The following is an 11,556-nucleotide window of genomic DNA, read 5'->3' as shown; positions in this document are numbered from 1 at the left end:
GCTACAACCAGCATCTATTTCTTAAATATAGTTAGTGTCCCTAGGCCTGCAAGTTTAGGACACTGTCACACCATCTGACAGCTCTACACAACACCTACACTTGTACAGTCACCATCTAAAACAAGCTGGCACTACAAACTGGCAATAGTGTAGGCCAGGCCAAAAGGAACCAGAACACTTTTCCAACCAAATGTAATGCTCACAAAAATGCAGACAGACTCAAGTTCAGTAACTTTCCACAGTAACATGTTAATGAAGTCTTCTCTGAGTGGGTACCAAAGTACACGCAGATTATAGAATGAAGAACCTCAGCACTATGTTCTCCACAAAGGAAAGTTTTAAAGGAATTCACATGTAATCAGTAAGTTAATTTTTAAGTGATCTTGATCCATCTGCAAATTCTAAACCCCTTACAGCTGGTGATGAGACAAGAGTAAAGGAGAATAATTTAAAATTTCAGAGTATATTAAGGATAGACTCTCCTCATAAATGTTGGCAATAAAAGCAAGTTTAAGGCTAAGAAAGCAACACCTGCCATATACAAATAAATTCTACCAGAAATTTCACGTAAGTTATTTCATTAGAAGAGGCCTACAAGAAATACAGGAATATGCAATCATGCAGAATATTAAGCACTAAAGAGAAGTAAAAACTTTTTTTCCAAACTAATTTAAAAGAATTATACTTTACTCATGGTATAAATGTGCTTTTACTTCATTACAAATGCTTAACCTTTTATGTTATTTTTTTCTGCATTAACTGCAAATAAATCTGAATTTACCTCCCAAAGTGCTTTGAAGTCCTTCTGCTCAATTCGAAGGAGCTCACTATATTCTCTGGTAACGATGGTAGCATGGCGAGGAGTGTTATCCAGAATGGACTCTCCAAAAGCAGTTCCTATTCCCAGAGTGCATATTGTCACAGCATCCTTTAAACAAACAAAAAAAAAAGGACAGACATCAAATAATCTGAGATGTTTTAAGAGTCTTTGTGTCACATTTTCTAATAGCACTGCCTTAAGATTCTTCATCAATCTGCTTTAAAAGAAAATTAATTAAAGTGCCAACAAAAAAAAAAAAATCACATGCTGATTAACAACATGGGAAGCATTAATGTGGAAACAAGCAGGATTTCTGTTCTCTATATCCATCAGCTGAATTAGACATTTCCCTCTGCAAAGCTGAGAACACAAGAGTCACCTTCACGTTTGGAAGAAAGCACGACCTCCGTTCATCGACATCTCAACACTGCTGTGATGATGAGATCTTTAGAAATCTCAGAGGTGATGAGAAGGTAACTAGAGTCAGAAACACAATCTTGGAATATAAATTTCTGTCCTACATAGGCTACCCTCATCAAAAAGAAAATTTGCCTGTTATGTTTCCTCAGTAAACATACTTTTCAGTTACAATATCCTCTTATATTTATAATTCGTTTCCTTGTTGTACAAGGTCTGTGAGCAATGCAGTTGAACAGTTTAACCAACTCTCTCGGCCCTTCTGTTGAAAATGCCAGTAAATTTCTCAGTTGCTAATGGATATTTGCCAATTAAGTACCAGATCAAAAAAATTATTATTGTCACATAAATCAGGGATTTCAAGGAAACTATTTAAGTCCAAATAACCTCTATCCAGTATTCAGAAGGGTCCCAAACAAGCAGTAAAGTCCACTTCAAAAGAGTCTATATGAGCACATATCATTCATGTGATTGAAAGGTGTCTAAATGAATCTCCCTTGACCAGGAACTCTTCTGTAATGGTTCCAATAAAAATTATGAGCTACTGCAGACAAAAAATTAAGACTACTAGCAACTAAAGAACTTGCTGAATCAAAATTTTTAGACACATGTTCTATTCTAGGCTTACAAGTTGCTATGCTCCTGAGCACAAGCTTGAAGCTGAACACTTACATATGTCTTTTTCTAAGATGGGTCTTAATTGACTGTCTGTTAAGTAATTTTCAAAAATAGCAACAGTATTAAGAAATTAAAATCATAAAAACTGCATTTGACAAAGGAAATCGTGTGCACACAAATACACATAAATACATAAAAATACATGCTAACTTTACTTGATACAACCTGAGAAATTTAGTTTAATTCCAAAATATAGAATTCATGCAATGCCTACAAAAATCAAAATGGAAACTTTTGTTATCCTTTTGGTAGATAATCCAAGAGAGACACATGAGCATATTTCAGCATCATTTGCTGTGTTTAAAATTGCACTGTTTTCCTTTCATGCATCTAATATGTTGTAATAGGCAAATGTTATTAAGATCAAGTTAGTAGCTTTATAATTGCAATACAAAGACAAAAGCCCATAATAGTCCAGTTCCCTGAACCACAGCAAATTGCTCTTACACAGATGTTACCATATAAAATTATATGTTCAGGAAAACAAAATCAATTACGTCTTAGAAAAGATCTAGGAAGAACTTAACAACTGTCAGAAATAAATTTTCAAGGAAGGCAAATAAGAACAGGTTTTGTTAACAGAAAGAATATTTGGGAATGAGCACCCAGGCAGCTAAATAGAGGTCTCTGCAAACAGACTATAGGTTATACACTGAAGTTCTGCCTTAACAAGCTCACCTTTCCAGGATGAAACACTATATGCATGCTACCACGCTCACAACTGCACTCAAAAGAGCTACAAAGAAAATGTGCCTACTGCTCACACAAAATTTGATCTCCAAATGTCCAATACATTCTTCTCAACTCTATTTAGAAAGCTCAGATAAAAGAACTCTCTTAAGGGCAGGACAACCAAACAGCCTGGCATAAAAGAAACTTTTCCATTAGGTGGATCATAAACAGCGTTTACATTTTCCAACTGTTTTCTCACTCCCTCCCCCTCCTTCCAAAAAAATAGAACTCATTTGGAACACTTCATCTTTTTTTGACTGTTTACAACTCTGATGAGGCAGCCATTCAGCTGGAGAAATAAATTAACACTGTGGGGTGTTAGGTCAAGAGGCTGGAATGGTCTATCTACATTCATTAAATGAAAGTCCAAGCTTCTATGAAGTTCTTTCAGGTTTTTTCCCCAGCCATCACTGTTCTCCATAGAGATGCAGTTTCATATCTAGCTAGGGCGAAGGACCTTATGTCTTCTTCAAGACTTCAGAGCCCCATTTTCTCGCTGCCCCTTATTCATACATCTCCAGCCTCCTGGGGAATCAGGTGTGCTTTCTATTACACCTGTTAACCTTGCACTCAAGAATCTCCCGCTGTTCAGTGTAGACTTCAGGAGGATTGCTGGCAGCTCAAAACTCAGTTTGCCATTCCCCTCTGCAATCCCAGAAGCAGCAGGGGGTTCTAGCTGCTGGTAACCAGCTAACATTCAAACAGCTATTTAAAAGGCAGTATTAGAGACTTAAAAAAGGTGAGATTGTTTCCATTGGTGTCCTCTGAAGACACTATAAAATGGTAGCGTTCAGAGGCTGTTTGTGTATTCAGTTGCACTGACTGTTACTGCCAAGTGAGACACATGCAGTGAAAGATTTGTTAAACCTCCCTGTCATCCCCCCTCAATCTAAAACATTACTGAATTCGTAAGATGATTCTACGGAATGGATGAAAATCAGAAACAAGGCTCTACCTTATTCCCTCCCCCACCATCACAAGGGTCATCCCCACATGCTCCTCCCTGACTTGTGACACCTTCTGTTTTTCAACCTGGCAACCAGAATTTTTGTACTGTGTGTAAATAAAATCATGGTGTCTGAAAGAGAAATTAAGAAAATAGGGAAAAAATTACAAGATTCCAGGCTCAAAGGGACTAAGGACATTTCTTTGCAATTTTAGTTTATTCAACACTTTGAGTTTATAAGGGAGTTGATGTAGCTAGTTTATTTTTAATTTCATCATTTTCCCATACTTTGCATCTTTATCTCACCTTTGCACCTGTCCCTCTAGGACACCATACCATCTCCATGTTTAATTAGAGATTTGCAAAAGCTGGCATTTTGAGAAGTTTGCTTATTATTACTTTGACACAGTTCAGTTTGTCCTCAGCAAAAATTTCCTTTGATAATGAGAAACCAAGGATATACATGAAAGGAAACTATCTAAGAAGTGCTTTTTCTGTTCCATTACCTTTACTGGAGTGATTCAGCAATTCATATAAAATTCTTATCAAACTACTTCTAAGAATAACAGAAATACCTTCCCACATTAAACTGCGGCCTGTAAACATATTTTAGGCCATCCTTTTTACACAAGACAAAGTGATTTGCTCAAAGGAGGCATTATGCTTCTAGAAAGACTGTGACCAGCTTTTCTTCTAGTACCTAATTAAAATATTTATGGTTCAGATTACTTGTACTGTAATAACACATTCATTATTCCCATTTCTTTCTGTCTGATCTTCTAAAAACCACCTGCAATGCCTTGGACTTTGTCCTAGGTCACCTGGCAGAGAGAAGTGAATTGATTTTTCTGTATTAACTTTCAATAAGCTAAGTTAAAAACCATGACATTGTGGAGCTGAGCATGAGCCAATACACCCTGCTTCGCAGCTGAGTATTAGTCCAGCTAATCTCTGTGTTACAATGGGTAGAGCAGTTTTCATGCTGAAACTAAACACTTTAAAGCAAGCTTGGGCATATTTACACTACACTACAAACTACAGTGCAAACCTATATTGCAACTTCACATAGGTTATCTCCAAAATACATTATGGCTATTTACACACATACATAATGGTATTTACATACAGAAAGCAGTATTGCAAGAACTGTCCTGTTTAAATCCCTTCCCCTGTTGCCACTTCATCTTATCATATACCTCCTTTGCCCTCAGTTTCAAACAGCTGAGAAATTCTTCTAGCTCTTATGTGGACATGAACCTCTTTCTTCACAATCATTCTTCTCAGCAACCCCACTAACTTTTCATTCCCAGCCCTCTGCCTCTTCTTACAGCTGACACTGCTGTACCATCCAAACACTCATAGCTCCTCCTTTAAAGCTTTTCTAAAAGAGGCTAGTTGTTTGTTAAGTCAATGCCCTGTGCTCAGTTTGGTCTGTTTTTAAAAATCGATCAGCTTAAAAAAACTCCACCAAAACACAGGCAAGATAAGCTGGTAATAGGCCCCAGCACACACTATGATTCAGCTGGCAAACTACAGGAAAACTGCAGATCAAATTGCTATTTGGTCTTTGCCTTTCTTCTCTTCATTCCTTCACATTTCATCAGATAGGAATATAAACCTGAGTCATCTGGGGTAAAAGGCCCTGAATCTAATTCAGTAAATCACAATGTTGCAGAATCTGACAGTGATGTAACACTGATGCTTCTATCATAAAGCATTTATTCCCAGCCTTATTCTGAAACATTGCCAACAGTCATCCTTTGACTCTGTTCATTTTCAAAACAGAGTTCAAAAATCAAACATACACAAGGCAGTCAGCAGTATTTTTAAGACAACACCTAACCAGGAATATCTCTAAGAGAAACTTTTATTACTATGTATCTCTGTCATAACATTGGATATCAAATAAAAACTCAAGTCAGAACCTGTTCATAACTGAGGGTAAAGACATTTTTCTGAGAGATTCTACAGAGGCTACATTTTCTGTTTATTTTGAAGGTGACTTAACTATGTCTTTCTGTGATTTTTAAATACTATATTTATCAGGGTGTTTGTTACAAACAAGTTAAGCCAAGACCAAAACAGCTCATTACAGTTACCTCTGCAATTCACAGTGGGACATTTTTACCTCAAAAAAGTCCTCTTCAGTCTCTTCTTGGTTGTTGAACACTCAGAAAATTCCTAAATAGTTTGCACAAAAAGCAGACCAGACACTGCTCAGGATGTATTGGATGGATAGTCCTATCAGATCTCTGTATCCATTCCAGTGGCAAATGAAATTACCAGCAGCACTAGCATATTTTACCTCAGTGGAACAGAACGAAAAGCAACAGAGACATTTTTTCTGGCCAAACTCTTTAAAACAGGTATATGGCAAATAGACGAATATGATTTTCGGAATAGCCATTTCAGTATCAAGCGCTGTAGGCACTCGGTTTGTTATGTGTTATAACACTGCCCTCTTGTGACAGAACACAGTTTTGCAAGCAAGCAGAAAGGATTTTTCCAAATCAGTATGAAAGCAAGAATTTATGAGGTGCTAAATACGTGTGTTTGTCTCTACTAAAGCACTAAATCAGTAGATGCAATGGTTCCTGTTATCATAATATCAAATAATAGCTAATGTCAATATTTCTGTTTATATGAATTCTCAACTTGATCCTAATCAGTCTGTGAGAAATATGAGTAAGATAAAATGTGCAGCAAAACGCGTGGGAATTAATACCTCACTAGCTACACTGAAGTCCTGATCCATTAGTGCATTAGGATATCATTTCTAGTGCAAGACATGTAACTACATGATTCTGGAGGAACAAAGGCCATTAAGACATTCTTAGTAGGCACTAAATAAACTGCACTTCTTGTGGGAGAAAGCTTCCAAACACCAAAGGTGACTGCATAATGAGTTAGCACATGGTAGCTGTTACACAACGCATTAATTCCCAGCCTTGATGACACTTAAGTTCCCCAGGTAGACAGATAAACACCCAGTAAAACTGGGACTCATATTTTAAATCAAGAGACCTGATTTTCCCTATTTACATTAACACTGTAGGCATCATCATATAATCATAGGATAATTCAAGCTGCAAGAAAACTCAGGAGGTCATCTAATACAACCTCCTGTTCATCTTAAGTATTAAAAGATGTCATGATGTCTAAAGACATTTCAACCATATCACACTTTGTATTTAAAAGTTAGGTTCTCTCCTGAAAAGATGGTACTTTCACATGAGACTACAAACTTTCAAACTCAGGTAAACTTCTGTATCTCTTCTGCTCTGCCGGAAATTTCTCAGTAGCACAAGTGCCATTTATATTATAGTAACAGCAGAGTAATTAGTCTTTGCCTTGACTTTACAAAGGAAGTTTTGGTTCCTGGGTGATGTTATTGGAAAATGTGCTCCAGGGAAGGTTACAAGCACCCCTATATCTTAAGCACTGGTCATCCATTCTCAGCTGGGAGCACATTCCTGGCAACCGAGTCTGTCAGGGCTGCCCTGACAGCAATACAACACTGTATTTCCTCCACCATCTGGGTTTGTAGTGAGCACAGCAGGTAGGCAGTGCTAGCAAGTACATCAAGATAAAGAATGACCAGCACCATGCCAACAACGAAGTACAGATGAGACTGGAATGGGCATCCAGGAGCTACAGGCAAGAGAATGAGCAGGAGACCAAGAATGGAGGGACATGGTATAATCACCAAGCTGGAGCAAAAGCAGAGAAAATACTGGACATAAATAGTATTTAGGAGTCCCCAAACATCAAACTTATCCAGATAGGAATGGTAAATGCATGAGCTGGTGTCCTTTTGGCAGTGAGGCTGTGTCCTATGGCAACCAGGTAGTGGTAAGAATTCAGTTCATTGCTTCAGTGAGAAGGAAATGTGAGGTTAAGAAATTATTGCAGAGTAATTCCTAGGACTAGAACTACATGAACTGTAGTTCTGTAGTTTCATATTGGCAGGAAAAAGATTTGAACCTGAACAAGCAGAAAAAAATATTTACATTTTATTCATTTAAAAACTGAAGTGTTCCATACTCCATCTAATAGAACAAATCAATACTCCAAACAGATTCTTAATTTAACTCCCAGATCCAGGTTGTGCAGATGTATTCCTTTCTGATTCAGTAAAGAGCATTGATCCTTAACAATAGTGCAGTGCCATCTTTTGGCAAACACCAGAAATATTCCTAATTGCTTCAGACCTGCACAGAAAAGGGCCTCATAAGAGCCCAGTACTGTTCCAAATTGTGACTACACCAATGACAGCCAGGCCATGCCAAGAATTGCTCAAATGAGGCTAATTATACTCACAATCAATTTCTACTTAGAACAGTGAAGAGATTGCTAAAAATAATTATATGAAGGAAGTTCCTCTTTTATCTATCGTCATACTGCAAGAAGTAGAAAGACCCAGCACTCACACGCTGCCTTGACTTGCATTCTGACCCAATCTCCCTGGTGATGTGATGCTCAACAAAGTGAAAAAATCCAATTTCTGCTATGAGCAAGAAACCTTCCTCAATCAGTCAAACTTTGCACAAAGAATACACCTGCTACATATGCTGTATTCAGTCAAGGTGGGAAAAATGGGTGGTGTTATACATCAGGTCCTGGGTACCTAATACCACTCCTGTGAAGGCACAGTAAATCCCATGTCAGAGGTATAACTCCATGCTGAGCCACATGATGGGACAATCACAGATCTCAAACACAGGAGCAGGGAATGGGACATGATGCCTTCCCAGAAGACTAAGCTCACAGCAAGAAGTGCTTGACTTGTCAGCATGACGTTTGACAACATGGGTGGCAGACTCTCTGTCAGTGAAGTAGCTCATCCTTTTGGATTTTTATTCGTTCTAAATTTTGTAAATCTAGGAGCACCAAGGTACTGAGAAACCATTTGGAATTAGGGGAGAATTCTACTTGTTTTTCTATTTCTTAACACTGAATAAGTATTACCTCCAGGCTTCTGGTCTAACATGGCAGCAGTTCCAATACTCTGCTATTAGATACCTCCCCATTCTTGCAGTGGAGACTGCATTACGCTGTTATCAGACTGCACTGTTAGTGGGTTCGGTTTGAACTTTCTGAACAAGAACTGAATTCAAATATTTCTAGGGACTGAATTAACAACTCTTAGATCTTTAGCTTAATTTCATATGACCCCTTTCCAGAGCATTACATTTCAGTTTTCTTGAAATCAATGGTATGATTTGCCTCCATAAACAAAGACAAATGAGACTAAAAGACACTCAGAGAAATATGCTTTTGATATGACAAAATATCTGTACGATGTATGTTGTTACCGACCTCACTGTAAGTCATATTCTTTCTTTGTACTACTGACTGGATGGTTTCAATGAAAAATCTATTTTACCTGGTGGTTGCTTGTATCAGAAACCTTCACATCCAGTGATCCTGTCAGAACGGCATACCAGTTCGTCCCAATATCACCCTGACGGAATACTGGAAAGATGAAATTTTGTAAATAAGAGCTACCTCTTTTAGTTTAGCAACATTAACAAATATTTTTCCCACATATTACTGCAATTCTGCAGTCACTGCTGGCACTATATAGTTTACCATATCAGACTATTTATTTACTATTAGAACAATATTTCCAATGACACTAGAAAGCACATATTTAGTAAACTGGTCAATACACTGTGGAAACAATGGAAGCTTGTAGAACTGCTTCACACTTCTCCCCAGTTTGCTTCTTTTTTAATGTTCTCTTAGTTAATAAACCAACAGAACAAACAAAACAAAACAAAAAGGTTTTCTGATCAATGTCCCTTTGAAATTCATAATCTTCCAGTGCAGACACAGCTACCGCTGACTTCAGTAAGAGTTCTGGCAAAACAGTAACTGCAGGACTTTGATGTCCAGGCATTCCAACTGTGTGATTACAGACCACTGAAATTCCTATTACTCTAACCAAACCTCAGAGCTGTATGCCAGATTTACCTGAGGTGTATCTGAGACTCTACTAATACCACAGATTGTCATCAGCTATTTCCCTGGTAGATTCCCACCACAGGACCACCACTTATTTCCATCTCAGCTTCACAGACCCAAGCACAGCTGTCCACATGCACCTGGTACATGTGCTGCCAGGGCAGGCACAGAGCACCCTGCAGCAATATGCAGCTCTGCAAGTCTGGCTTGTGCTATCCAGAGTGACTGGAAAGCACACACTGTTAGTGATATGCCTAGGTGATACACCTTTGCCCCTGACAGCACAAAGCACCCACAAAAGAGATCAATAATACATTTACAGGGGAAGAATGAGGCTTAAGTCCAATGAATTGCTTGTAATCTTTCAACAAAACAGTGGTAGAGTCCTAGGTCCAACTGTGTGCCTTGTTACCATAGATTCAATACACATTGCATTTGTAGAGCAAGCAGCACTTTAGCCCTGCCTTGCCCCATGACTACAACTGTAAACATTTCATGGCCGTTTCTCATCAATCTCATAAAGACATTCACAGCCTAACCTCAATTTTATCTACATAAAATAGATAAATATAGGAAGCTCCCTTACATGTGATTCCTTTTTCCAGATTTTCATAATATCCACAAAGACATATCTGCTGGAGAAGGTTTGGATGAAATTTCTCAAAAGCTTTCACTTCTTTCAGTCGTGTGAATATTATATCTACATCTTCACTAGAACGTTCCAAAGGTCTGCAAGAAAACAAAGGACAAAATTCTCAAGCACTTTATCAGAGAAGCATCCCCACCTGCATGCACTGAACTTACAAATGTTTGCATTAAATGTCACACTACAATATAAACCAACTAAAATGCATTTCACAGATATATAATGAAACCCTTTCAACACATCCTAACAAGTGACCTTTATCAACTTGAGCATGATTCTTATCATTTCAACACAGTCAATATCCAGAAGCCCATTTAGCACCAAAGTTCTGCTGTAACAGTCACTGTAAAAGTATATATAATGATACAGTCCTTATCCTAAAGATCTTACAATGATATATAGTTTTAGGTTTGTAAGGGAACATGAACAAACAGATGTTCAAACATACAAGAGGTCTGTGGAATCAGTGCCCAAAACAGAAGTTTTCTATCTGGCTAATGAAAAGCTTTAGATAAAAACAGTAACTCCTATATTCAAGCTTCTCTTCTGCATTTGACTGAGTATAAACTGACTTTATTGTTCTGTTTTCTCACTTGAAAGCAAGAAAGACAACTTCCACAAAGTTTCTGCCTCTTAGTGTTGGACAAATTAAATATGCAAGCAAGAATCTTAACTCTTCCTTGGTAACAGTAAAACATCTTAATTCAAAGGTTTAAAATATTTAAAACCTATTACAGCAACACCTGTAAAAAAAACAAGATTTCAAGAAAAATTGTAGAACTCCCTCCAACACAGAAGCATGTGGACCAGCAGTTCCGCAGGTTCAGAAAATTACTACATATTTATGAAACTAAAGTGAATTAGCTCTATAACATACATTCTAAATGTGATTACCAAATGTTATGAATCAGCAGGTAAGCCAATCACTAGTAGAAAGAAGCCAACCACTAGCATTAGAAAGAATTGTTTATAATAGACTAAATGCCTACCACCACACACAGAAAGAAACATAGCACTTTCCTAGGAGAACATGCTGGATCAGATGCACAAATCATTTATGTATAAAGCTGTACCACAAAGACAGACAGTTGTCAGTGATCATTAGACCTATCACTCACTCAAACACTGCTAGTTAATTTTACTGACAAAAATGTCCTTTTAGCCAGTGGATGAGCCTATAATGAACAGAAATCAGGGAGCTACAATGAACAGAGACTAAGTTCACAAATACATCTTTATCACCTTATTGCTACACCCACAGAGTAAGCACTCCTTTTAATAAGATTTTTTTTTAAGATTCCTCTTTGAAATCAAAGACTTAAGGAATCCCAAGCTCTGTCTCAGGGAAGA

At 37.7% G+C, this 11,556-nt stretch overlaps 1 long non-coding RNA gene across 1 annotated transcript; it reads right to left on the bottom strand.

The window, feature by feature from the left end:
• Positions 1–781: 781 nt before the first annotated feature.
• LOC115307469 lies at positions 782–10,285 on the bottom strand. The gene is made up of 3 exons (XR_003915794.1): positions 10,147–10,285; positions 8,980–9,068; positions 782–928 (listed from the first exon to the last, which is right to left on the bottom strand). It is a non-coding gene; the product is annotated as an uncharacterized LOC115307469 (long non-coding RNA).
• Between the last annotated feature and the right edge of the window lie 1,271 nt (positions 10,286–11,556).

Source organism: Manacus vitellinus, unplaced genomic scaffold (genome assembly GCF_001715985.3).
Source record: "Manacus vitellinus isolate BGI_N305 unplaced genomic scaffold, ASM171598v3 scaffold_22_pilon, whole genome shotgun sequence".
Lineage (NCBI taxonomy): Eukaryota > Metazoa > Chordata > Aves > Passeriformes > Pipridae > Manacus > Manacus vitellinus.
The sequence above is the reverse complement of the archived record's forward strand: the minus strand, read 5'-3'. Positions and strand labels throughout refer to the sequence as shown.